Genomic DNA, 24,752 nt, shown 5'->3' with positions numbered 1-24,752 from the left:
CTGCCAGATGTTTTTTTTTCTTCCTAGTGTGTGTGTGTGTTGGGGGAACTTTAACCGTCTGGTCGCCTGGTCGGTCATTCACTGCTCTACAATAGAAACCTTTTTGTTGTTGTTGCTGTTGTTGTTGTTGTTGTCTTGCTCCCATATATGAGATGGTGACGCTGTCTGACATTGTGGCGTGGGAATGGATGGATTGGAAAAGTTTTGTGATATTTTTGTGCCTTTTCTTGCTGATTGCTGACGTTATGAAGAAGACAGCCGCCGTGAGAAACTTTCCTCCCGGGCCGTGGTCTCTTCCGATCATCGGCGATCTCCTCCGAATTGACCCGAGCAGGGTGCACCTGCAGTTCGCCACGGTACGTCAACGTAGGAATGCCCTGTCACAGGTGAAAAGCAAGGGTCACGAATCGGGGTTTCAGTGACTCCCTGTAACAGGAAAGCTTAAAACCGTTTGTTTAGTGCAAGTAGACCAGTTTGTGCAGCTTCGATCGGTAGTGTACGGAATTAAAATAGCCTCAAAATGAGGCACCAACATATGTCACGCAGGCACAGTAGAGGGAAAACACCCAACGCACAGATAAAGGCAGTGATTTGTATTTGAAACCCACCATCTGAAAAACATGTAAGCTGACTTTGTAAATATGCAACATTTTGTGCGTTTACATTTTCTTTAATAAACACACAGTGCATGAATCAATGCAGAGTAACTTTTAAGTTACTTTAAGGCTTTTACTTATTTGTAACTTTTAAGTGCAATATTTGTGAATAAATGCTTTTAAATTTACATTAACGTGGCACCAACTAACATTTTTTGCCCTGACAAATCATCATTAAATTCATTTTGGTCGCATACTGATGGGAAAAATGTCGCTGTTCAGTATTATTTTTCGGTAAGATGCTTAAAAGAAGCTGGATATGTATATTACAACAACAACAACAAAAATCAGAACTTTGATCTTATTTCTAGGATTTTGAATGTTCTCGTTATAACTTCGTTTAAAGAGTAATTAAACCATAGAAGCCGAATGAGACTAGAACAGACATTCCCGTTCAAATCACCATAGCAGGCTGGGCAGAGCGGCGGCCATTTTTATTTGAACCGCTGGCATTGTAGAGAACTGACCATTTTAGCAGGTTAACGTCCATGTAAACTTTCCGTATACACTCACCGGCCACTTTATTAGGCACACCTGTCCAACTGCTCGTTAACGCAAATTTCTAATCAGCCAATCACATGGCAGCAACTCAATGCATTTAGGCATGTAGACATGGTCAAGACGATCTGCTGCAGTTCAAACCGAGCATCAGAATGGGGAAGAAAGGTGACTTAAGTGACTTTGAACGTGGCATGGTTGTTGGTGCCAGACGGGCTTGTCTGAGTATTTCAGAAACTGCTGATCTACTGGGATTTTCACGCACAACCATCTCTAGGGTTTACAGAGAATGGTCCGAAAAAGAGAAAATATCCCGTGAGCGACAGTTCTGTGGGCGAAAATGCCTTGTTGATGCCAGAGGAGAATGGCCAGACTGGTTCGAGCTGATAGAAAGGCAACAGTAACTCAAATAACCACTCATTACAACCGAGGTATGCAGAAGAGCATCTGAACGCACAACACGTCGAACCTTGAGGCAGATGGGCTACAGCAGCAGAAGACCACACCGGGTGCCACTCCTGTCAGCTAAGAACAGGAAACTGAGGCTACAATTCGCACAGGCTCACCAAAATTGGACAATAGAAGATTGGAAAAACGTTGCCTGGTCTGATGAGTCTCGATTTCTGCTGCGACATTCGGATGGTAGGGGGAGAATTTGGCGTCAAATACATGAAAGCATGGATCCATCCTACCTTGTATCAAGGGTTCAGGCTGGTGGTGGTGGTGTAATGGTGTGGGGGATATTTTCTTGGCACACTTTTGGCCCCTTAGTACCAATTGAGCATCGTGTCAACGCCACAGCCTACCTGAGTACTGTTGCTGACCATGTCCATCCCTTTATGACCACAGTGTTCCCATCTTCTGATGGCTACTTCCAGCAGGATAACGCGCCATGTCATAAAGCTCGAATCATCTCAGACTGGTTTCTTGAACATGACAATGAGTTCACTGTACTCAAATGGCCTCCACAGTCACCACATCTCAATCCAATAGAGCACCTTTGGGATGTGGTGGACCGGGAGATTCGCATCATGGATGTGCAGCCGACGAATCTGCAGCAACTGCGTGATGCTATCATGTCAATATGGACCAAACTCTCTGAGGAATGTTTCCAGTACCTTGTTGAATCTATGCCACGAAGGATTAAGGCAGTTCTGAAGGCAAAAGGGGGTCCAACCCGGTACTAGCAAGGTGTACCTAATAAAGTGGCCAGTGAGTGTAAACCCACTTGCAGCAAGTCGCGGACTTTTTTTTTTTTTTTTTAGTGGACTCACTGAAGTGAGGTTTTGCAGTTGTCACTACCTGATCCACAGCCTGCTGATGTGCGGCCAACGTGGTTTAATACTGCCTAAAAAGTTGAGCATTTTTATTTATTTATTTATTTTACTTTTGCCGGGTGTCACCAACAACCAGACAGGGGTTACTGCAACAGCTTTTTGGGTGTGAGGAAAGGTGAGTTATTGGGTGGATTTAATCCTACCGAAGTTGCAGACTGGGTGCGTCAAAGAAGGTTGAATCAGTTCATCTGGATACAACGTCCAGATCAAAGATCGTTGTATCGGTTGTAAAAAAGATTGTTGTATACAGAGATCCAATGCTGTATCCAGATCAAAATCAAAAGGTTGAATCAGTTCATCTGAATACAACGTTTATAAACATTGTATCCAGATGAACTGATTCAACCTTCTTTGGTTTTCTTACCTAGATTATTGAGCATGCATCAAGACGGATTGGGTGTGGTTTGGTTGGACTGGATCCTGTTGAAGTTGCAGATTGGGTGTGGTTTGTTGATGCTTGCTTCAGAAGTGTGTGCCTGGATAAGTGTTAAATTTGCAGTGACCAAAACGGAGGACAAGCTGATCACAATTATCAAAATGTTCCTTGTTCTTTACAACTTTAATGTAACAGTTTTGTGATAAACCATTGAAAAATGACACATGGAGAAAAGTTGCACGTTTGTATTTAACAAACATAATGCCACAGATAATCCACGTGGCAGTGCAATGACATTTGTAGCTCTAGAATAAAATAATTCTCATTGATCCAAAACATTGTGGCTACACAACATGATGACAAAGACCCTTAAAGACCACATGAAATGAAAAAATTATTTCCCTCCGTTATTCAACTTTTATCTGCACCAACTCATTTGTCTATCATTATGTACGCAAAAATTCACAAAAACAATTGCCCTTTTTATTTGCGTCCAAAGAATCCTGTGTTCTCTCTTCCTGGACAAGGCATCAAATGCAACTATGAATGAATGATTTATTTTGAACATGTAAACAAGCAGGGTATACCCATTGCCAATAATCTGAAGTGATCAACAGATCCACACATCAAACTCAGCGAACAGAGCTCCATATACATCAGATTATTTGTTACATGTTCTAAAAGGAGTAGGAGGAAGTATTGCGGCGGACACTAGGGGCTATGCCTCTCACCCAGCAGGGCTGTGAGCTGGGGGCGTGGTTTACGTTCCCGGGCTCGCCGGTGCAGGGTTGTTCCTGAGGCAGCTGGTTTTTGGAGTTGAGGAATAAACATCAAACTCGCCTTGGTCTGCTGTGTTTTTCCTCATTCCTGCCACAGTATACTTATTTTTCCTACCCCTTCTCACCTACTCTTAAGTTAATTCAGCTACTATACATTACAAAAAGGAAAAGAAAAAAAAGTAACAAAATATATGACAAAAAAGATGTGTGTGTGTGTGTGTGTGTATGTATGTATAAAACAACGCAGATATCCACTAGGTGTCATATAAAAGAAAATGCAAGTATGTAATTAGGAATGTTTGGAGATAAGTAAAACTTTATCAGTTAACACAACTCTTCATCATCCCTATATCTCTTGAGCTGCGTAATGTTTGTACTTTGTTTGAGGTCCATGCTCAAATTGTTCCACAATTTCACCCCACAGATTGAAATGCCCATGCTCTTCAAAGTTGTACAAACACACAATTTCTTGAAGTTTAATTTCCCTCTCAAATTATATTCCCCTTCTCTATCTGAGAATATGTTTTGTATATGACTCGGTAGTAGATTGCTTCTTGCTTTGAACATTGTTTGTGCTGTGTTAAATCCTACTAAATCCCTGAACTTCAAGGCACTTGACTTTAAAAATAGCTTGTTGGTGTGTTCATGATATCTTACATTAACTATCCTTATGGCTCTTTTCTGTAGTATACATAATGGTTGTAAGTTGGTTTTGTAGATGTTACCCCACACCTCCACACAGTAGTTCAGATATGTTAAAATAAATGAACAATACTGAGTGTGCAATGATTTATGATCCAGAATGTGACTTATTTTTCTCATGCCTGCAATGCTCCTTGCCAGTTTTGCTCGCACATATGTTATGTGAGGTTTCCAGGCCAGCAGATTTTGTGGTCTAGTATCACACCTAGAAATGTATTTTCATATACTCTTTCTAGTTGGACATTGTCTATTACTGTTTTTACCTTAGTATTTATTATTTGATTTCCAACAAGTGAACCCGGCTCTGTGTCTTTCCCACTTTCGCCCGCAGTTGTCCAATAATGATTTAATGTAAACCGATGTCTTTCAGAGTAAAAGTAGTCTTTCTTGATGTAAGAAAAAAAAAATCAGGTCTCGGCGCTTGCAAAAGGATTGACTGCTATGGGATTTCCTATTCCTGATTTCAGCTCCAACGCTAATGGAAACACAGATGATTACTGTACAGAACTCCTTGCTGGCACAGTGGCCTCATTAGGCCTCAGTACAATAATTGGAGGTGGGGGGTATTAACACCACCAAGTGTTGGATAACTGGACTTATCTGCTGTTACTCTATCAGTTTGCAGAGAAATAAGGAAACATTTTCAGTCTTCGACTTTTTGGAGGAAGGGTTGTGGTGGTCAACGGGTATAAGCTTGTGAGAGAAGCCTTGGTTGAAAAGGGGGAGGACTACACGGATCGCCCTTCCATGCCACTGACTGCTGAAATGTTCGGAAATAATGGTAGTATCGTTTTCTTTCTTTCTTTTTTTTAAGTTGTCAGTGAATGTAAGTCCAATGGGGACAGTTGTATGAAAGGGGTCTAAAACAAATGCCAAGTAATGTGAATTGTCTGTTACTTTGTTGATTATTTGGTTGTATTGGACATGTATTTCATGTGTAAGGAACAGTCCATTGTTATTCCTGAATCTTTTTTGTCCTCCAAATAGGTTTGCTGATGTCAAATGGTCACAAGTGGAAGCAGCAAAGGAGATTTGCGCTCCATACACTCAGGAACTTTGGTCTGGGCAAGAAGACCCTTGAACAATCCATCCTGCTGGGAGTGTCGTCATCTGAATGAGGCCTTTGTCCAAATGCAAGGTACAGGACAAGTCTTCACTGTCTTTTAACAAGAAACAACTAAATAGCACCGTGTTGCCAACTATAAAATAGTACCCTAAAAATCTCCTAAGGTCATTGCTATTGTCAAGTCAAATTTATTGATAGAGCACATTTAAAAACAACCCTGCTGACCAAAGTGCTGTACAGACTAGAGCAGGTAGCTAAAACATAAATACAAGAAACGCTGCCATAGACAACAACGCACATACGTAGGTTGTAGGCACTGATAAAAAACACATAGACATTGACACGAGCCAGAAATTAGCCACATCAGGAGGATTCAAATGCTAGAGAATAAAATTAAGTTTTGAGCTGGGACTTAAAAGAGTCAATGGAGGGGCAGATCTCCCAGGGAGGTTAATGCTGTTCCACAGTCTAAAGGCTGCAACTGCAAAGGTCCTCACCTAAGCTTAAGTTTAGATCACGGGACAACCAGGAGTCCCAAGTTAGCTGACCTGAGGAACCTGGAGATGGAATAGATGGTTAAAAGGTCTGCGATATAGGAGGGGGCCAGCCCATTTAGGGCTTTATAAACAAACAGGAGAACCACCTTTATAAGTGTGGGGATACCTGCAGCCAGTTGAGACTAAAAAAATCCAACGAAAGTATACAGGGAACCGTACTATCACATCAGTATATCAGGTCGGTCTTGGTGACCAAAGCTCGCCTGAATCCGATAAATTTGGACATTTCCATTGTTGGACACATGACAATGTACATAAGTGCCTAGATTGCATTTCGGTCTACTTTAAGTTTGGTTTGGTGGATTAATAGACGATTGACAGAAAATTTACGTCCACAGTACTGTTGTTTTTTGTTTTTCTTCCCTTTTGTATCTGTTTTAAGTCAGAGAGTACTGCTGGTGTCGTGTGTAGCTACCACTTCTCCCTCTCGTAGCCCCCCCTTCCCACCCACCCCTGTATGTTTGTGCTATGTTTATCTGTTTTCTTGTTTCACCGCCGTTTATTGTAAAGTGACTTTGAGTGTTAGAAAAGCGATATATGTTTAATCTATTATTATTATTATTAGTGATGAAACGTTTCTGTCAATAAACGTTGTGTCCAGATGAACTGATTCAACTTTATGTGATTTTCTTACCTAGATTATTGTGCTTGCATAAAGACTAACAGGAGAACCTTAACCCTTCTGTTGTCCTACAGGTCAAAAAATGCCCATAACAGTGTTTAACAGCAGAGAAAGGGCTCTAGATGATATTTTTTCAACCTAAAATGTGATGACTTTTCCTAGAGTGACCCAGACATTAGAAAAAGTGAAACGTTGTTTTTGTTCATAGGGTACTAAGATTGTCTTAGGGTCATTTTTGACCTTAAGACATGTTTGGGTCATGTTTGACCCTATGAAAACGAGTGGTGTCCACTGATGAAATGCAGTCTTTCTGCACTGTGAAGAGGGAAAGCCCAGATAGTCACAAAGTTTGTGATGAATGACAGGTTGTTTCTTTGTGCAAAAATAGATTTGGGGATTAAAATTGAATTAAGTTGCTTTAATTTAGAGGTTGAATGGAGGCGGGTTATAAATGACCCTTAAGACAAGGCAGTATACAGAATGTGTGGACAAAACAAGGGTTAAAATCAGTCCTGAACTGAACAGGCAGCCAGTGGCACAGAATAGAGATCGTACAGAAGTACCAATGACGTTCGCGATGTGTAAGACATAACTTGACGTCACTGGACCGCCGCCATTACTGTTCGACTGGAGCTAAAATAAAATATTGCAAATTTTGTGTGTTTTCACACTGTTTCCATGGGTTGTCGGTCATAATGAGTTGTGAAAATGCCGTTGTCGTTCGTAATGGGGCTAATTACTGCCATGGCATCCACTACAGTTGTAACAGCAAAGACACCATCGAACCGAGGACGGGTAGAATCGTCTGATTCCATTGGTGAATTTTGCATCTTTTTATTGCATCACAGTACAACCACTCCTTAAGAACCCAGATCTGTCACTATCTCACACTGGACCAGATCTAGGCCCTTAAGGAGTGGTTGAGCAACAAAATAGCAGACCAGAGTAACAAAATGAAAAAGCTGTCAATTTAATGACAAAATAGTGTAAATTCACTTGAACATGAAAACTATTCACAGCTATGTGTCACACATTCATACATTTAGATATACTTAAATCCCTTTTTAATTCCAATTAGGTTTGTTTAGGTTCAGGTTTCTAATTAGTTTAGTCAATTATCTATTTTATATTTTCCAATTAAGATGAGACCGGTCTATATATTGTAACATGCATGGATAAGTAGACACGTTGGTCCTTGACTAACGGGTCGGACCCTTTAGTCAACTGGTTAATGTTGTCGCTTGCGGAGTGGGAGACATGGATTCGCGTCCCGGCTGTGGAGATGGTCATTTTCCTTGGATAACAGTCTACTTTATCAAGCTACACCTATCTTGTTTCAGTTATTTTTTTCCTTTGAAATAACTCTTTTTGGTTTCAGGTGAGTCAGGTAAGTCTACACCCTAAAATCCCTTTTTCATGTAAATTGGCCCTTTGAGATTAAACCTTGCAGGAAAAACCATTCAAATTCACCATTCAACTCAAGACATCAATATACAGTCAGTAACATTAACAATTTAACCTTAATAAATGCGATGTTACACTTAACAGGGTATCCCTTTCTTTTCAGTTCAGTTCAATGTCAACAGTTCAGTTCAAGTCTCATTCTGAGTGAGGTCCGATGGTATTCAGACGGGGAATTTTGTATCTTTTTATTGTATCACAGTACAAAATATTCTCTCGATTTGAGTGATATTTCTAAAGTTTGCCCATAATAGTATTTGTAAACAAAGGGGCTAAGAAGAAATGGTAAGATCCCGTTGAGATCGTTTCTGTGCTGATGTTTCGGGACAAACGGTGCCTATTTCGCCAGTAATAATGCGTGATATTTAATACTCTATTGTCGATTAGGCCGGATTAACTCTCCGAAGCTTCGCATTTGTGATAAATGAATACAGATTTGAATCAATTGATTGAAACCAGACAACCTTCATGGTGGCGCCATTGAATTACTGAAAACGCGCGGTCACTGGTTGCTCCAGGTAAACAACAATGGCGAACGCGCTTGCGTCTTTACGTCTTTTGTGACAGAACTGCTCATTGGTACTTCTGTAGGATCTCTATTCTGTGGCCAGTGGAGAGAGGCCAGTATATGGATAATATGGTCTTTCTTCTGGGTACATGTCTGGAGCCTGGCTGTGGCATTCTGGACCAGTTGCAGGTGGGGCAGGGACAACTGACTAATCCCAGCATACATGGAGTTACAGTAGTCCAAGCAGGAGGATATACACTACCGTTCAAAAGTTTGGGATCACCCAAACAATTTCGTGTTTTCCATGAAAAGTCACACTTATTCACCACCATATGTTGTGAAATGAATAGAAAATAGAGTCAAGACAGTGACAAGGTTAGAAATAATGATTTGTATTTGAAATAAGATTTTTTTTACATCAAACTTTGCTTTCGTCAAAGAATCCTCCATTTGCAGCAATTACAGCATTGCAGACCTTTGGCATTCTAGCTGTTAATTTGTTGAGGTAATCTGGAGAAATTGCACCCCACGCTTCCAGAAGCAGCTCCCACAAGTTGGATTGGTTGGATGGGCACTTCTTTGAGCAGATTGAGTTTCTGGAGCATCACATTTGTGGGGTCAATTAAACGCTCAAAATGGCCAGAAAAAGAGAACTTTCATCTGAAACTCGACAGTCTATTCTTGTTCTTAGAAATGAAGGCTATTCCATGCGAGAAATTGCTGAGAAATTGAAGATTTCCTACACCGGTGTGTACTACTCCCTTCAGAGGACAGCACAAACAGGCTCTAACAGGTACTATTTAATGAAGATGCCAGTTGGGGACCTGTGAGGCGTCTGTTTCTCAAACTAGAGACTCTAATGTACTTATCTTCTTGCTCAGTTGTGCAACGCGGCCTCCCACTTCTTTTTCTACTCTGGTTAGAGCCTGTTTGTGCTGTCCTCTGAAGGGAGTAGTACACACCGGTGTAGGAAATCTTCAATTTCTTAGCAATTTCTCGCATGGAATAGCCTTCATTTCTAAGAACAAGAATAGACTGTCGAGTTTCAGATGAAAGTTCTCTTTTTCTGGCCATTTTGAGCGTTTAATTGACCCCACAAATGTGATGCTCCAGAAACTCAATCTGCTCAAAGAAGTGCCCATCCAACCAATCCAACTTGTGGGAGCTGCTTCTGGAAGCGTGGGGTGCAATTTCTCCAGATTACCTCAACAAATTAACAGCTAGAATGCCAAAGGTCTGCAATGCTGTAATTGCTGCAAATGGAGGATTCTCTGACGAAAGCAAAGTTTGATGTAAAAAAAATCTTATTTCAAATACAAATCATTATTTCTAACCTTGTCAATGTCTTGACTCTATTTTCTATTCATTTCACAACATATGGTGGTGAATAAGTGTGACTTTTCATGGAAAACACAAAATTGTTTGGGTGATCCCAAACTTTTGAACGGTAGTGTAGGTGTGGATGGCTTTCTCAAGATCTTTAAAAGAGAGAAATGGCTTGATTTTGGTAAGAGTACACAGCGGAAAAAAAACTGGCTTTTACTACTGCATTAACTTGCTTGTCAAACTTGAAGGCAGAATCAAATATCACACCAAGGTTTTTGACATGATGTTTGACAAGGGTGGACAGGTTGCCAAGACTGTTGGTAACACTTAATGCAGTCAGGGGGGCCAAATAGGACAACTTCAGATTTGCCTTCATTCAGCTTTATGCCATCCAGCACTTTATGTCTTCAAGGCACTTCAAGAGGCTGACTAGATTGGGCTGATTGTTTGGTTTGAGGGGAAGATAAAGCTGAGTGTCATCAGCATAACAGTGCAAAGAACTGTCATATTGTTGAATGATTTGACTAAGGTGATGCATATATGTAGAAAAAAAGATTGGGCTTGAGGATAGAACTTTGTGGGACCCTGCAGGAGAGACTAGCTGGGGGAGAGGAAAAATTGCCTATGTTAATTGAGACGCTTCTGTTTTTGAGGTAGGATGTGAACCATTTCAAGGCAGAACCATCAACACCAACCCCATACTGGAGATAGTCTATTAAAATGTCATGATCCACAGTATCAAATGCCGTGCTGAGGTCAAGAAGAATTAGAATGGCACAGTCACCGGAGTCGATACAGAGAAGCAGGTCATTGTACACTTTCAGCAAGGCAGACTCTGTGCTATGATAAGCCTTAAAACCTGACTGAAATCTTTTCCAGATGTTGTTTTGGTGTAGGTAGGGCAGCAGTTGATTAAGAATAACCTTTTTGAGAACCTTTGACAGGAATGGAAGTTTAGAAACAGGTCTGTAGTTACTAGGTAAGATAAGGTCTAAGTTGTTGGGGTTTTTTTTCAGGAGGGGCCGGACCACTGTGTGCTTGAAAGAGGTTGGAATGGTACCAGTGGCCAGGGAGCTGTTGATAATGGAGAGGATGCTGGGCCTGGCTATATTTAAAGACATACTTCAAGAGGGCAGTAGGGACAATGTCATGGGGCAGGTTGTAGGTTTTATGATGGAAACAGTCCTTGTAAGGGTGGGTAGCGTGATAAATTGGAAGCAGTCTAATTTAGCAGAGACAACCAGTGAGATAGCTACGTCACGGGTGGGGGGGAATGTTCATTCTTATATCCTCAATTTAAAAATTATTAGGGTGGCACAGTGGCCCAGTGGTTAGCACTGTTGCCACAGCAAGAAGGTCCTGGGTTTGAACCCCAGGTCATCCCAGGTCCTTCCTGTGTGGAGTTTGCATGTTCTCCCCGTGTCTGCATGGGATTCCCTCTGGTGCTCCGGTTTCCTCCCACCATAAAAAGACATGCATGTTAGGGTTAATACTCCTGCCTGTGGCCCTGACCAAGGCAATAGGAAAAAGAACTGGAGTTGGTCCCTGGGCGCTGCAGCTGCCCACTGCTCCTATAAAATAGCATGGGTTAAATGCAGAGAACAAATTCGTTGTAAGAATACAATGTCAAATAAAGTGACTCTCTTCTTTTTTTCTTATTCTCAACTTTGCTAATGAGAATTTTTTGAAATTCTTTACACTTGGCAGGGGACACATCTAACTAATATGGTACTGGAGGCAGGGCAGAGGACAGAATTTATGGCACTAAATAAGACCTTGGAATTATGAGAGTTGTTGGCAATTAGGTCAGAAAAGTATTTTGGGTTGTGCGGGTAGCGTAGCAGTCTATTCCATTGCCTAACAACACGGGGATCACCGGTTCGAATCCTCGTGTTACCTCCAGCTTGGTTGGGCGTCCCTACAGACACAACTGGCCGTGTCTGTGAGTGTGAGGCTGGATGTGGGTATTTGTCCGGTCGCTACACTAGCGCCCCTTCTGGTCGGTCGGGGTGCCTGTTCGGGGGGGAGGTAGCGTGATCCTCCCACGTGCTACGTCCCCCTGGAAACTCCTCACTGTCCGTTGAAAAGACCTGGTGACTCCACATGTATTGGCGGAGGCATGTGGTAGTCTGCAGCCCTCCCCGGATCAGCAGAGGGGGTGGAGCAGCGACCGGGACAGCTTGGAAGAGTGGGATAATTGGCCAGACACAATTGGGGAGAAAAAAGGAGGGTGAGTATTTTGCTTTCGCAGCCTTATCTGCTTTTTGATATTTGTGAAGATTGTTTTGAAATTTGTATTGAATTTGTTTTGCAGCCTCAGTAGTGAATGTTCATTACCAGGGCATTTTACAGAACCTTTACTAGTTACTGTAGGGCCTCCAAAAGTATCTTTATTTGTCTACAGATGTTTGAGATATTATATGTTCTATATGTGGTCTATTTCTAATTCTGTCTAATATAGTTGAGGATACATTCTGAATGGCTTCACATTATAAGGGGTCTTGAGAAGTTGATAGAATAAATGAAACACATATTTAGTGGCTGTCTTGCTGGTCACGGGTCGTAATGAGCCACCATGGTATCTAAACAGCAGTTTTGCAGAGATTGCATTTGAGAGATGTGTTTAGAAGACAATGGCATACAGTCGGTGTCATGCTCATGAAACCATTACCTCGCCACTTTTGTCCAGGTTATGGGGGGTACAACATCCTCAAAAGACATTTATTAAAGAAGCTACATGCTCACGCCTTAGGGCCCAGACACACCAAACCGACTAGCGGCGACGAAGGCCAACTGTTGCGTTGCCTCACATCACCTGACATCTGGGCCAAAAAGTAGCAGTTGAACACACTGCGAAGACGACAGCCGACGGCCAACTAATATGTACGTTCTGCACTGATTTGCTAAGCTGAACAGCCAATCAGAGTGACCTCTCTCACTGACAGGCTCCAGCGATTTAAGATGCTGAATCATCCAAAAAGCTGCCGACGGGTCCAGTTAGTGCTGATGGTGTGGGACACACCGCAAAAACTAGGGTCCCAGACACTCACCGACGGCCTGACATTGGCCGACGGCCGATCGTCGGCCTGGTGTGTCAGGGCCTTTAGGTTGGCTTAAACTGTCGCCTGACTCAGAGGTGCTTCAGTGTATAAGCCTCCACCTAGTTATTCCTCAGGAGTCATGTATCCATCCATTCATCCATTATCCAAACCACTTGTCCTGCTCAGGGTCGCGGGGATGCTCGAGCTTATCCCAGCAGTCATTAGGCAGCAGGCAGAGAGACACCCTGGACAGGCCGCCAGTCCATCACAGGGCCAATCCACATAATGATTTGGCAGAATTTTACGTCGGATGCCCTTCCTGACACAACCACTAACCCTATGGATGGGGGAACAGGTAAAGTGCTGAATGCATCACAGTATTCATGGATTTGCGCCCATGCCTCTCGCTGTTAGAATGTCATTGTACACTGTAGCATTAAGATTGTTCCTTCACTGAAACTAAGGGGGCTAGCCCAAACCATGAAAACCAAGACATCTCACGAACTGCTGTTCTTTGAGGAACATCAGTGTTTCTGAAACTTATGCCAAATGTGTCCCAGCAATCATCCCTTAAAGTCAACAACCTTTGTTCTCAAAGCCTAAATAGACAAAATCATGGAGAACTTGGCCTGCCTATGGACTTAAAGCTTCAACCCATGACTTTTTTTTCTATCAATAAGTCATCATTTCATCTATTTGCTATTTGAAACGTGATGACCATGTGACGATTCTGTTATACGATATAGTTAGATGTAGAATGCAAAGAGAAAGGGATCCATGGGAACTGGTTTTCTCAGACTACAAACGCCATGTTGCTTGTGTGCCATCAGCTCACCAGTAAACTTTTCCCAACCTTGTAAAAATGGGATCCTCGGAGGAAAGCTAACACAGGCAGTCTAATGTATTAACAACTACATCAAACTGTATCATAACACTGTTACACAGTAATATTGATTTTTTTTAGTACTTTATTAATCCCTGTGGAGCAATTCTTCCTCTGCATTTAACCCATCCTAGCTGTGTAGCTAGGAGCAGTGGGCAGCTGCCGTGCAGCACCTGGGGACCGACTCCAGCTCGTCCTTTCATTGCCTCGGTCAGGGGCACAGACAGGAGTATTAGCCCTAACATGCGTCTTTTTGATGGTGGGGGAAACCGGAGCACCCGGAGAAAACCCACCGCAGACACGGGGAGAACATGCAAACTCCACACTGAGGACGACCTGGGATGACCCCCAAGGTTGGACAACCCCGATGTTCAAACCAAGGACCTTCTTGGGCCACCGAGCCGCCATTGATTGTCTGTCCAACAGAAGCTTGGCAACATCGGCATCATGTTTCAATTTTGTTTCCTGTTTGAATTGTTTGCAACATATATGTGTTTGTTCATCTTATCCAGTCAAAAATGTCAATAGCTGGGGCGTACATGTGGCGTAGCGGTCTATTCTGTTGCCTACCAACACTGGGGTGGCTGGTTCGAATCCCAAGGCTTGGTCGGGCGTCCCTACAGGAACAATTGGCCGTGTCTGCAGGTGGGAAGCCGGATTGTGGGTATGTGTCCCTGGTCGATGCACTAGCACCTCCTCTGGTTGGTCGGGGCGACTGTTGGGGGGAGGAGAACTGGGGGGAATAATGTGATCTTCCCACACACTACATCCCCCTAGCAAAACTCCTCACTTTCAGGAGAAAAGAAGCGGCTGGCAACTCCAAATGTATCGGAGGTGGCATGTGGTAATTTGCAGCCCTCCCCGGATCGGTAGAGGGCTAAGCAGCAACTGGGATGGCTTGGAAGAGTGGGGTAATTGGCCAAGTACAACTGGAAGAAAAAAAAGGGGGGGGATCAATAGCAGTATTCGGAGGCTGGAGAGTGTCTCTGACCATGGTAAAAATGCAAGTTAATATAATGTACCTGACCCTATGATTTATCTAATGGAGAAAAGTCACATATTTCAACTTTAAGCATTTTTAGAGGGTAATTACTTATTGAAGGAGTCAATCTTGAGTGATTAAGAGTGACCTCTGATAATTAACCAGTTGATAAAATTAAATTCTTTTCCTTTTTTTTTTGCACTTGATACTAACGAGGAGTGCAGAAGAGAAGTGAAGAAGAGAGTGCAGGCACGGTGGAGAGGGTGGAGAAGAGTGTCGGGAGGGATTTGCGACAGAACCAGCAAGAGTTAAAGGGAAGGTTTACAAGATGGTAGTGAGACCAGCTATGTTATATGGTTTGGAGATGGTGGAACTGATGAAAAGACAGGAGGTGGAGCTGGAGGTGGCAGAGTTGAAGATGCTAAGATTTTCACTGGGAGTGACGAAGAAGGACAGGATTAGGAATGATTATATTAGAGGAACTGCTCAAGTTGGACAGTTTGGAGACAAAGCAAGAGAGGCAAGATTGAGATGGCTTGGACATGTGTGGAGGAGAGATGCTGGGTGTATTGGGAGAAGGATGCTGAATATGGAGCTGCCAGGGAAGAGGAAAAGAGGAAGGCCAAAGAGGATGTTCATGGATGTGGTGAGGGAGGACATGCAGGTGGCTGGTGTGACAGAGGAAGATACAGAAGACAGGAAGAAATGGAAACGGATGATCCGCTGTGGCGACCCCTAATGGGAGCAGCCGAAAGTAGTATTAGTAGATACTAATATTTCGCACATGGTACATCTACTTCTCATTTGTGCGCAAAATTTAAACAACACCAAATAGACTTTTTTTTTTTACTTGAATATGCTGAAATGTCCCTGGAACTTGGACCATCCTTGGATTGTTTTAAGCCCATGTGTCAGTGTGTGAGTCTCTTAAACAGTCTGTCTTAATGTCTCAGGTGAACCATTTGATGCCCAGCTGCTGGTGGACAATGCCATGTCCAACATCATTTGCTGCTTGGTATTTGGGGATCGCTTTGAGTACAATGACAAGAAGTACCAGTCTGTTCTTGAGGACTTCAATGAATTCTTGTACTTGGAGGGAGGGGTGTGGGCACAGGTGAGTCACAAAATTATACAGAAAATCAGACATTATGACAATTTCTCTATACATGGTGTCAACCAGAGACATTCTATTGAAGGTGCTATTTGCTATATTTTAGCTTTCCTGAAGTACAGTATAAATTGTTTGATGAATCGTAGGTTAACACAAAGTGAAGAATGAAGCATATATGTGACAAACTGCTGAAAGGTGCACAGACCCTAAAGAAGTTCTACAGAGCCATCTACATTTCAAACGTGTCATGACTGATTAAACTTACTTGAAGGTGAAGGTGTGCTTTAGGAGTGAGGTAGCTGGTGGAAAGTTTGATCCTCCATATTCCATTCATTATCTATCCATTATCCAAGCCGCTTATCCCAATTGGGGTCGCGGGATACTGGAGCCTATCCCAGCAGTCATTGGGCGGCAGGTGGGGGGACACCCTGGACAGGCCGCCAGTCCATCACTGAGCTGACACACATTCACACCTAGGGACAAAGGACAACCGGGACGACCCCCAAGGTTGGATAACCCTGGGGTTCGAGCCCAGGACCTTCCTGCAGTGAGGCGACCACGCTAACCACTTTGCCACCGTGCCACCGCTTAAGGGCCCAAGCCAGATTCAAACCCAGGCTGACGTGGTGAGGACTCAGCCTTATGTGGTATGCGCTCTACCAGGTGAGCCACTGAGGCGCCGGTATTGATCCAAACAGCCAAATTTCTGCGAAGCACAAAACACAACATGAAGAACAGGCTCTCTTCTTCCCCACCAACAGATGAAGTTTGTCTAGTTTGTTGCACAGTGATCGCGAGTTAGAGAGAAATATTCCCAGTCAGTCAGTGCACCATGAATTATTAATAAAAAAAGCTCCATATTTATGTCTTTTAATGGGACGTGGCTGCTCCCCCACTGGTCTTAGACAACAATGTGGCAAATCATTCTCCATCTGCTGCAGATGAACCATGTTATAGTTGGTTGAATTAATGTTTGCACAACAGCTTCCTTAAAAACCCACCATTGTCAAAGGTAATGAGGCCATGTAGCTGCAGTCTTGGCTTTGTCTGGGTCTACATGCTCACCAGTTGCATTTCAAGGCTGGTTAGGTGGCAGACTAGCAAATCTGACAAGGTAAATATGTGCGTGCTCCGTAGGCTTACAACATGCTGCCTTGGCTAATGAAATGGCTTCCCGGACCTCACCAGAGAATAATGGAGCTGATGCGGAAGCTTACTGCCTTCGTGCAAAGCAGGATCGATGAACACAGAGACGACTACGACCCCTCATCACCCCGAGACTACATTGACTGCTTCTTTTCAAAGATGGAAGAGGTTTGTGCATGTAACTCTGGCTGCTGTATGAACTCTCTTCTTCTGACACTAATGAAACTACCTTTGACCACATTTGTTTGCATGAGCTAAAGGAAATAGTGTTTGCTTGTATTGGGCCAAAAGTTGTGTCTACATTGATTTTGGTTGTGTGTGTGAATGTTGAACTGATGATGTTTTTTTTCTTTTGTCCTTTTGTAGAACGTGGATCCAGATTCAGGTTTTGATCTGGAGAATTTGTGTATTTGCACCCTGGATCTGTTCGGAGCGGGAACTGAGACCACCACCACAACCCTTCACTGGGGGCTGCTATACATGATCTACTACCCTCACATACAAGGTGTGTGTGTGTGTGTGTGTGTGTGTGTGTGCGTGTGTGTGTTTCTGAGGGCTGCAACACTGATCTTGAAACTCATAATAGAATCCAACAAGCCTCTGCAGCCTTCAGCAAACTCTGACGTAAGGTCTTCCAAAACAAACACCTCCACCTGCACACCAAAATTGTCGTTTACAAAGCTGTCTGCATCACAACTCTCTTATGCAGCTGTGAAGCCTGGGTCATATACAGCCGCCACCTAAGGTTGCTGGAGCAGTTCCACATAAGGGGTCCACAGCGAATCATGGGGATCACATGGCATGACCGTGTTCCTCATGCTGAGATTCTTGCTAGGACAAACTGCAAGAGCATAGACGCCACGGTCACTGAACACCAACTGCGCTGGCTTGGGCATGTCATCAGGATGCCCCAAGAACACCTGCCACGTCAAGTCCTGTATGGACAGCTTCATCTGGGCTGCCGGTCCGCAGGTGTTCAGAAGAAGCGATACAAAGACCAGCTTAAAACATCACTGAAGAAGTGTTGTATCGATCCCTTGAGACTGGAACAAGCTGCCATCAACCGTTCCAACTGGCGGGAGATCTGCCACAGACGTATAGAACAGCTGGAAATGGAGATGAATGTGAAAAAACAACAGAAAAGACAGACATGCAACCATGCCTGCCCCCACATGCCCAACATGCAATAAAACGTGTGGATCAAGAATTGAACTCTACAAGTCATCAAAGAACACACCGTTAACAAGGAGGGATGTCATCATCAGACTCGATGGACTACCAGCAAGAAAGTGTGTGTGTGTGTGTGTGTGTGTGTGTGTGTGTGTGTGTGTGTGTGTGTGTGTGTGTGTGTGTGTGTGTGTGTGTGTGTGTGTGTGTGTGTGTGTGTGTGTGCGCACGCACGTCTGTTTGCAGCAGGTGGCAGGTTTTGGGTTGCATGTATTGTGTGCTATGTTATCATTGGTACACCTGAATGTCTCGAGACAATTAAATTGTCATCAGTTAAGGCAACCATGTTACTGCTTCCATTATGGACTGGTCACTTTAACTTCTAGTGTCAACCTGCTGCCTGTTTAAGTGGGCTAAATACTGGAGAACGTTATTGCCTACTCTTTTCAATGCACAGAGAAGGTCCAGGCTGAGATAGATACCGTAGTTGGTTCATCCAGGCAACTGTCTTTGAGCAACAGAGAGAACATGCCCTACACAGATGCTGTCATCCACGAGATCCAGAGAATGGGCAACATCCTTCCCCTCAATGTAGTCCGTATGGCAAACAGGGACACCGAGTTGGGGAATTACACCATCCCAAAAGTAAAACCACTCAAAAAAAATTACTTGAATTTACATTTGTAAAAACATCTGTTTATTTGTCAAACTCTTTGAGATAAACATGTTTTGTGAAAGAAAGAAAACACTGTAAATAGTTTTGTTTTTTTGCTCCTTTTATCTTCTTCTCTAAGGGCACCATGCTGCTTACCACCCTTTCCTCGGTTCTACATGATGAGACTTTGTGGGAGACTCCACACACTTTCAACCCTCATCACTTCCTGGACCAGGATGGAAAGTTCAGGAGGAGAGAGGCCTTCATTCCCTTTTCAGCTGGTAAGTGTTTTACACTTCTAGAAATGACTGAAGCACAATTTTAACTACGAGTTTCAAACGAGGTTTTCACAACCTGCGATTTTTTTACATGTGCATCTTACAGCTCCTCAGTTTTATGCCACCAGGCTGGTTTCCATTACCATAAGATTGTCTGGTTACAACTAACGTGTGCTATTTTCATTCATAAGCCAGTTTCCAAGCCAGATAAAACACCCAGGACATTTTTATTGTGACTTTCTATGTGGATAGAAATATTTCATGCCACCAGGCTGTTTTATTGTTTGATTTGTTTTTATGTTTTTTATTGTTATATTTGTTTTATTCCATTTGTTTTTTATGTTTATTGTTTTTTTGTTTTGATTGTTTTTTATGTTGTATTCCATATATGTTTTTTATTTGTTATTTATGTTTTATTCCATTATGTTTTTATTGTTTTTATTGTTTTTTATGTTTTATTCCATGTATGTTTTTATTGTTTTATTTATGTTTTCTTGTTTTTGTAGCGCTATCTATCCTTTTTAACGGTCAAGGACAACGCTCCTGAGTTCTCTATACAACTCGGTATCCAATAAACTATTGAAGTATGTTAACTTCGCTTTTTATGTGTTTAAAGTATGTTACAGTGTCATCCAGTAACTCCAACTAAAAAGGTTGACTACCCCTTTAAGGCGCTCAAATATGGCATATGACCCCTTTAAGGCAATCTAACATGGTCTAGACACCTCAATGTGTCACCGAGTAACTTATATTAAAATGATGGACTAGCCCTTTAAGGTTGTCTCAACATGTCACTTACCATAGCCTAGACACCACTGGAATAAACACACATGAATAATCCACACTCACACAGGTACATAGAATTATATATACAAATGTATTATGAGTAATAATTATTAGAATGAATGAAAGTGATAAGCCTCAATGGCTAACAAGCATCTGCATTCAGATATACACAAATTAATCAGACTAACACATTAGCATACAGCTCAATAACCCTATAACTAAGCCTGCAATAAAATAAAAGAAAGTCAACCCCCAGTTGCAGGCCTGTTTCTTTATCAGGTACGTTGGGACCCTAAACAGCCCTCTTCGCTCCCCTTGGAAGCCCGCACATCCAACTTGTACTCACAAAGAATGCTCCTCTTCGTCTCGCGCTTCTCACCGCAGCACAGCAGCGAACGTCAGGCAGGCAGCCATCCTATAGCTAACTGGCTAGTTAGCCGTTAGCACCATCTCACGGTCGAACCGTGCGCTCGCCTCGGCAGCACAACACGGCAACAGACGACTCCTTCTGCGTTCCTCGATGGTCGCATGAACCCACCACTACACTGTAACTGATGACGTTACTTCGCTAAACTAGAAGATGGCCCGACTCACTGTGGGGAGAGCCCCTTACCGCATCCAGTCCATTCGCCCGTCTTGCTGTGCTAGCAACGAACACCGACTGGCTAGCTCGCTCCGTAACGTCGCTGGGTCCACATATGGGACTGACGAGTAGTCAGTTTGTCTCCCCAGTCCACACAAACAGTTCCCGGGATGGGTCTCGGTCAGACACCCGCACACATCACTGTTCACTAAACTTCAATTACATTTCTCTCACCGCAAAATAGCATATAACAACTCGACATCAGACTGCTCCGTTACTCACACCAGGGACGAGAGACCTCCTTCTCCCCGTCCAGTCTGTGCTGACGTTTTCCGCTGCCCTCTCAACCAATCACATTCAAGGTAAGGTATTCGCTCCACAGCCAACCAATCACAACAATGGTAAGTTTCAACACGAAAGTAAATGCATTTCACATTGGTAAACAACTGTTTTGCAGAACAATATCAACAATATAATATATTCATATTCAAAAGGTATACAAAATAACAAACATAGGCCAAACTCTTATCTAATAGTGCAATGTAATATATCTAAGGCCTATAATTTAACCACAGGGTTACATTTTATTTATGCCACCAGACTGTTTTATTTCATTTCAGTCATAAGCCAGTTTACAAGCCAGATAAAACACCCAGGACATTTTACTGTGACTTTCTATATGGATAGAAATATTTTATGCCACCAGGCTGTCTTATTGTTTTATTTGTTTTATTCCATGTATGTTTTTTATTGTTTTATTTATGTTTTTATTGTTTTTTATGTTTTGTTCCATGTACGTTTTTTATTTTTTTATTGTTTTATTTATGTTCTTGTTTTATTTATGCCACCAGGCTGTTTTGTTTTATTTCAGTCATAAGCCAGTTTACAAGCCTGATAAAACACCCAGGACATTTTACTGTGACTTTCTATATGGATAAAAATATTTTATGCCACCAGGCTGGTTTCCATTACCATAAGATTGATTGGTTACAACTAACATGTGCTTTTTCAGTCATTAGCCAGTTTCCAAGCCAGATAAAACACCCAAGATATTTTATTGTGACTTTCTATATGAATAGAAATAGGGATGCACTGGTAGCGGATATCTGGCTGATACCAGGCCAAAATGCAGTGTTGGTTTTGGAGATTTTACCCAGAACTAAAACCAGAAACCAAAAGCCACGAGTAACATTTCATAAATAGAAAGCAAAATGGCGTGTTCTACTGATTTTTTGGCGAAAAGACGCCTGTATTTCTTTAATGGTGAGGAAAAAAGTTTCTATCTCAGTTATTATGCTCATTGGCCCCAATCTAATGGTCTTATTTACACTATTCAGCAAAAGTAATGGTTCGGATTGGCACTCAGTATTGGCAGATACTTAAAGATTTGTATTTGGAATCGGCATCAGCAATGAAAATGTGATATTGGTGCATTCCCTAGATAGAAATTTTCCATTTTTCCTACCATATTTCCCGGACTACAAGATGCACCGGAGTACAAATCGCACTCAGCTTAAAGATGTTGTTGAAAGGAAAACACACACACACAAATATGTGTGTGTGTGTGTGTGTGTGTGTGTGTGTGTGTGTGTGTGTGTGTGTGTGTGTGTGTATAAAAACAGACTTTTACACTGAGGAGACTTCAGTGTAAAAGTCTGTGCCATCTATTGGCCTCTGTTGAAATGCAGTGTATTCGTCCCACAAAATTATATTGTATAAATCGCTTTGGAATATAAGATACAGGACCAGCCAGACAATTAAAAAAACAGTGACTTATAGTCCAGGAAAAATGGTATTACATTTCTGGTTTATTAACAATTTGTCTTTTTTTTCCTTTTTTTTTGTTATTGTAACAAAGGATCGATAGTAACAATTGGAGGCCAATGTTGATGACACATTAGCAGGGGATCTTAACTGATGGACATTCCCTTTAGTTTTGTAGATGGAAGTGAGTCGAATAATGCCGATTGCACAGCTAGCCCCATCCAAAAATGTATTGGAAAATGCAAAATGCATCTGAGCATGCCATGTGCCTTGTGTCTTGACAGGTAAGCGTGTGTGTCTTGGGGAACAGCTGGCCAGGATGGAGCTGTTCTTCTTTTTCACCTCCCTCCTTCAGAGGTTCTCCTTCTCTGCCCCGACTGGCGAGGAGCCTAGTCTAGAGTTCAAGTTGGGAGCCACTCGCTGTCCCAAGCCCTACCGCCTCAGTGCCAAACCACGATAAACCATCTGCTGTCCTACTGCATGTGTCAAACAAGGATAACCCACTCACTGTCATTTGCTCTGTTCATTTTACCACAAACTTTCATACACTGTTGACTGGCCATTGACCCATTGCCTCCAGCCTATAAATACTGTGGACATTAAGTTACATATGGAGCTCAGCGTCCGGGTAGCGTGGCGGTCTATTCCGTTGCCCACCAACACGGGGATCCTGGTTCAAATCCCCGTGTTGCCTCCGGCTTGGTCGGGCGTCCCTACAGACACAATTGGCCATGTCTGCAGGTGGGAAGTCGGATGTGGGTATGTGTCCTGGTCACTGCACTAGCGCCTCCTCTGGTCTGTCGGGGTGCCTGTTCAGGGAGGAGGGGGAACTGGGGGGAATAGCGTGATCCTCCCATCCGCTACGTCCCCCTGGTGAAACTCCTCACTGTCAGGTGAAAAGAAGTGGCTGGTGACTCCACATGTATCGGAGGAGGCATGTGGTAGTCTGCAGCCCTCCCCAGATTGGCAGAGGGGGTAGGGCAGCGACCGGGAAGTCAAGGAAGAATTGGGTAATTGGCCGGATACAATTGGGGAGAAAAAGGGGGGGGGGGTTCCATATGTAGCTCAATAATTTCCACAACTTGTCCACAAACATTTCAAGTCGTACACTGGTATCATGCAACTTTCACGTGTTTAACAACCTTTTATAAATCTCAAGTTCATATGTTGAATTAAGTAGTGGGGGCCAGTAAATATATTTTATGTATTCACATATGTATGTTGATAGTTAGGCAATAAAATGCACAAGGTCATGTGTTATTGTGAAAAACATCACAGCTGTGATTTGGTCATGGGCATAAGCTGAAGGCAAGTGCCGTACCTGATCTCAGTTGTGATTTTATTCGCGATAAAAACACAAACCTTGTGGGTTGTGTTGCTTTATAGAACAGTTGTACAAAGCAAAGAAAAGAAAACCCCAAAACACTGTTTAAAATATGATTTTGTGCGATTTCTTCCATCAAAATCTAGTTCCACCAATGCAACCAAGCAACAAAGGAGAAACTAATATCACACACTTGTAAATTAACCTTTTGTAACTCTGCAATTGCATAGTAGACTTGAATTAGATACTATGTAAGTGGCATGGTAAGTGCCACACTTAACGGTGAAATGAGAGATATCACACAATAAACCTCGAGGCACTGATGACTGTATTGCTCATTTCAAAACGAATACAGATGTCTAATACACAATCTGCACAAACACAAGTGTATTTGTCGAATATACTACAGGCACAAATGCATATCTTACAATGGATAGGAAATGGATTTTTACATTTTATTATGTCAGGGTCTGCAAATTTCATGGACTTAAATGGGACTTGTTTTGCCCTGATCCAAAGTACACGTGATACCATATGAATGCATTGAAATCATTTTAATTTGAAAAAAAGACATAATTTAGTTGACAAAACGGACTTTTTTTTCCATTTTTTTAGTATACCCCCTCCCTTTCCCCCCCGAGTCAATACTTGGTGGCAGCACCTGTGGCAGCAACTACCGCCACCAGTCTTGTTGGATAGCCCTGCACTAGGTTGGCTCACCCGGATTTGGAAAATATAGATTTATTGAATTTTAATTCCAGGTGTTAGGTCTACTGAATATGAACATTTTTCAAGGGAAATTAGGCATATTGTGATGCTCGGGGGGAAGAGGGGGGGGGTTCAATTCCATCATAGACTTTTGAAAATGTTGGCATTCACTTCACTATTGGATATAACCAGAAGAGGCAGCATGGTGCACTAAGTTGTCCTCTTGACTAAAGCTTTGGGGGTTTGTGGATTTTTGTTTGTGAGTTAACTGAAAGATTGTCCATAGAGTTTACCCAGGGAAAAGTTTTATTACAAGTTGATATAAAATAGACACTGATGATAAATGTGTATTGTGTGGAAATGATTTTGAATCTCTAAGCCACCTTTTCTGGAACTTCCCACATGTTGGCAAATTTTGGACGGATTTATCAAATTT

At 42.5% G+C, this 24,752-nt stretch overlaps 1 pseudogene; it reads left to right on the top strand.

Moving 5' to 3' along the window:
* The first annotated feature begins 78 nt into the window (after positions 1 to 78).
* LOC130110820 (cytochrome P450 2J2-like) lies at positions 79 to 23,913 on the top strand (annotated as a pseudogene).
* Positions 23,914 to 24,752: the final 839 nt, after the last annotated feature.

This window comes from Lampris incognitus, chromosome 3 (assembly GCF_029633865.1).
Source record: "Lampris incognitus isolate fLamInc1 chromosome 3, fLamInc1.hap2, whole genome shotgun sequence".
Classification (NCBI taxonomy): Eukaryota; Metazoa; Chordata; class Actinopteri; order Lampriformes; family Lampridae; genus Lampris; species Lampris incognitus.
Note: the sequence above shows the minus strand (reverse complement) of the source record. Positions and strands in the feature narration are given on the sequence as shown.